Genomic DNA, 4,942 nt, shown 5'->3' on the forward strand with positions numbered 1-4,942 from the left:
AGTATTCCTTGGAGGATCACCATAATTTACTCAAGAAATTTGTTAGCCTTGCATGGACTTTATCTTTCTAAACCCCCCAACCAGAGTTCTCTGTTGAATAGCTTCTTTTCTAAAAATGTCTTTTATCTGTAGTATTCTCTATTTTTTTAAAAACTATTATCCCTTCTAAAGCCTTTTTGACTTTGTTCTCCACCACCACCAATTTTAAATGTTGAATTATTAAAGATATTTTCTTTGGTCCTTAGTCTTCTGTTGCTCATTTACTGTTTATTTTTTAATCCATTATCTTATTTGAGGAGTCTAATATACATGAATCTTTTCTGTATGGGTATTTTTTTTTAATCTTTTAAAAAATAAACTTCCTGGTGACTTCTATCCACGCAATTCTTCCTATTTTCTATATCCATCTTTCATTTGTTTTTATATTTTCACTTATATTTGTGTATCTTCACTTATTTTTTGTGTCTCTCTCTACTAGAATATAATCTTTTAAGATCAGTGTCTCCATAATGTTCTTCTTCAGGTACATTCAAAGAAAAGAATTTTACAGACTATAAATGCTTAAACATGCTTTTCCTAACAGCTCTTCAAAAAATTGTTTATGCTAATCTCATATCACCTGACCTCGGTTTAATAACATTCTACAATAGTGAGACTAGATAAATTATAACTTAAAATAATGTCATATTAATTTTAATCCTCTGCTTTTCATAGGAAAGTCATTGTGGATATCACCAAAATAGGCTGGATAATTGAAATTTTAAAACAAGTGGGACTATGGATGAAACATACAGCATCCAATTTCTTTTCCAGAATATTATTGTAATGATATATGAAAACATATTTATCACCTTTTTCATAAATGAAAGCTTCATTCAGGCTTTATTACATATTTTTAGTGTTATCAATGGTTAAATACAGGGGGAAATTTTTACACTATTTATACATTTTCAATAATTACTATAACTCTTATAATAAAGGTTACGATCAATTCTTTAGCAAGGGGCTTTTTGGAAATTTCTTATACCCAGAATTTTCAGTTCTATTTACATCAGAAAATCCTGTTCTTACTGGTCATCTAATTCATCACAGAAGTAGTGTTTTATTGAAGGATATTGAGCACATTGCTTTACATAAAAATCATAATTCAATGTGTCTTGAACAAGATGGATATTTCACATCTACTGTAATAATAATTTAAGAAATATATTCTATGCAAAATATAACAATAGAAATAAAGTTATTCTTACAGGGCTAGGGAATTAATTCCATACATAAAATTTATTTAAACAATGGCTTTGTTTCACACATAAATTATTTAATATCTTAAAATATTTTTCACTTCAGGAAAGCATGAAAATTATATTTATACCTTTATTTTTAATATACTTTCTGTCACTTTCTACCTCCATCATCATCACTTTCTGTCCTGGTAGCGCTTATTCTCACACCCTACATCTCAGCATGATAAATAGTTTCCTGAAGGGATATACAGAACATGTAGTAATAATCCGTAAGTGGGGCAACCTCATTCTTTAAAAATCTCTATTTAAGGTAGATCTGTAATGAGACTGGGAAATCAGGTCATTTGTAAATGAATAATGCAATAAGAAATCTGCCTCAATGCACATGGGCTAACATCACATTCTTTTTATGAAGCAAAAATCTTGAATATTCAAAATGTAGTAGATGTCGATGTGTTCCCCAGACTTCTTTCTTCCACCTCAGGTGCCAACCTCCAATGAATTCCTATGTAAGTACACTGGATAATATAAAATATAAAATCAAATGCCAAACAAATCCATTCACACAGCAGTATTACGGGACTGAAATGATCCAGGTAATCACTCCAAAGAGAATAAACACAGAAAAGTGAACACTAATGATTACAAGATTAATTCCTTCAATTAAAAACAAATATACAGCAGCAACACCTAATAACATATTAGATGAGAATTATGATATAATGCAATTAAATCTTAAAAAGATATGCTGAAGATATGATGGTATACTGTATACAAGTTTATTAAATTATCTTTGAAATTGTTATGCAAATTATAGCTAGACCTGAATACAATATGCTAATTCTGAGCTGTATTTACATGAAACATTTGTAATACACTAATAGAAGTGAATTTAACTTTGTAAGGTCACTGGAAGTCATGTATACGCTATATATAAAGGAATTTGAAGGATTAACCAACTTTTTTATATGAGTAAAAGCTTCTTAAGCATAGAAGCATTCATAAGCATAAACCATCCCCCTTCATTTCAAATTCTGTTTAAGCAATCAAACAATTTAACACATAGGCACAAGGTCTGTTATGTCCTAATTTCACTGCTACTCTATATTGAACAGAATTTACAATCATTTGCTACCCTAAAACATACACAAACTCTAGTCAGAGACTTGTTCATAGGACTTAATATTAGAAATTTTTAATGGCTTTTAAATTTTGTAGTCTTTCCTTACAAAATCTCTAAAGGAAATGATTGGATCTTTATCCAGTGTATATAACCCAAGACCAGACATATTCACAGCCAAATTGTACCACACCTACTAAGAAGACCTATCCTACTGAAACTGTCCTATAACATTGAGAAGGGAATTTTCCCTAGCTCATTTATCAAGCCAGTATCACCTTGATCTGAAGTCAGGAAAGAACACAGTAAAAGAAAGAAAGAAAATAATAGAACAATATTTTTTGTGAACAAAGGTTCATAAATCCTCAACAAAATACCAGCAAACCAAATTTAGCACATTAAAAACATAATTCACCATGATCAAGTAAGTTTCATACCCTGGGTGCAAGGATTTAATATATGCAAAGCAATAAATGTAATTCACCATGTAAACAGAAGTGAAAACAAGTCTATATGATAATCCCCCTAGTTGCAGGAAAAGCACATTTGACAAAATCCAGTACTCCTTTCATGACAAAAACCCTCAACAAAGGCATAGGAGAAATATACCTCAAAATTTTGAACTATCCCTGTTTGCTAACAATGTGTTCTTACATTTAGAAAACACTAAAAACTGCCAAAAAGACCCCTAGAATTGTTAAATAAATTTAGCTAAGTCTCAGGTTACAAAATTAATATATACAAATCAGTAACTTGTCTGTATACAGAAATTTCCCTGGTTATGGATGAGATATGTTCTTGAGAATATCTTTAGGTTAAATTTGTATATACTCTAGATTCCTAATGAATATTACATACATGGTGATCATAATAAAATATTATAATGGCTGACATATGATAATATAGTATAATACTGCAATGATAATACTCATGTACTATACTAAGTTATGGAAATTATTATGCTCTTCCTTTTAATTTAAACAAACAGAACATATAAACAAACATAAAATAGGTTAGATAGGAGAGGTTGGAGGAAGATGGCAGATTAGACACATATCCTTACCAGCCACTTGTGTTGATGGCAAGGGTACAGGCAGAGGCCAACTGGTCCTCCCCCAGAGGACCACAGACAGCAAAGGGCTATCCTGTAATTTTATTTAATTTTGTACTAGGCTGCTCACCAGAGCTGCCTTGGAAGGGGTTAAGTGAGCAAGTAAACTTCAACAGCATCTGTTGGCCGGGTTTGCATGCCAGCTGAGGTGGACCTTCCATCAGCTTGGCTACCAGCAGGGTGCCATCAGTGTGGGAAGAGCACCAAGGAGTCTGCCAAGTACAAGTGCATGGCCAGCTCTGGCACACCTGGTGAGCTCAGACGCTATCCTTAAGGTGAGCTGAACAGCCCCGGTACCCCTAAAAGGGCATTTGGTTGTCAGAGGGCACTGTTTGGAAGGTCAAGATGTGCTTCCTATGAAATCTGGTGAGAACTTCAGGATCTAAATCCCATATAGACTGAATTTGGTAAAGTGACCAGGCCCCAATTCAGGGTAAATAAATAAGGAAGATAGGACAGGACTGGTTCTCCCCTGCAACCAAATTTTGGCTTCCAGATAGCATTTTATACAGCAAAACCGGCAAGTCTATTCTCCATCTTCTAACACCTGGTGTCCAGACTACACACACACACACATACACACACACACACATAGATACATATAATTTTTTTTTTGCTTCTTTCCTTAATTTTTCCTCATTTTTTTCATAGTTGTTTATTTTCTTTTGTTTGGTTGCATTTTTTTTATTTTTACTTTCTTCAACAGGAAAGTCTCCTCCATTTTTCTTTTGGTATTTCAGATTTTTTTTCTTTTTTTTTTTTTATCTTTCTCCTTTTCTCTCTTTTTTAATACATCATCTTTCCCACAAATGTTTCTCATACAAAACCTAAGATATCTCTTTTATTTTTAATCTTATATAAATGTATTTTTAATTTTATTTATTTATTTTCATTGTTTTTTTCTTTTATCTGAGGTCTGGGGGTTCAAAGCATTGATCTGACTCAAGGAGGCCATAAGCTCATGGTGTAGGATGGCGTTCTAGCTTGGCCTTTGGAAAGATTGTATCAGTAGGTCCCTACTGTGACATGCTTCTGATTTTTTTCTATATTTGGTAGCGATGGGTTATTGCTTTATCAAGAACTTAAATCAAAGAAACAACAAAAAAGTTTCCAACAAGAAAAGGCCCTGGACACGATGACAGCTCATCAGAATTCTATAAAACATTCAAAGAAGAGCTGGTATAGTACATATACTACAGAAACTATTCCAAAACGTGGAGAAGGAAGAAAACTTCCCCAATACATTCTATGAAGCAAACATTACCCTGATACCAAAACAAGGAAAGGACCCAAATAAAAAGAACTGCAGAAGCAATTTCACTAATGAATATCAGTGCAAAAATATTCAACAAAATGTTAGCTAGTAGATCGCAGCCAGACATAAAAAAATATTTCGTGATCAAGTGGGCTTGCTATCCAGGATGCAAGACTGGTTTAGCATATGTGAATCCATAAATGTAATTCACT

This window comes from Otolemur garnettii, unplaced genomic scaffold, assembly GCF_000181295.1.
Source record: "Otolemur garnettii isolate 467f Iridium unplaced genomic scaffold, OtoGar3 scaffold00054, whole genome shotgun sequence".
Taxonomy (NCBI): Eukaryota; Metazoa; Chordata; class Mammalia; order Primates; family Galagidae; genus Otolemur; species Otolemur garnettii.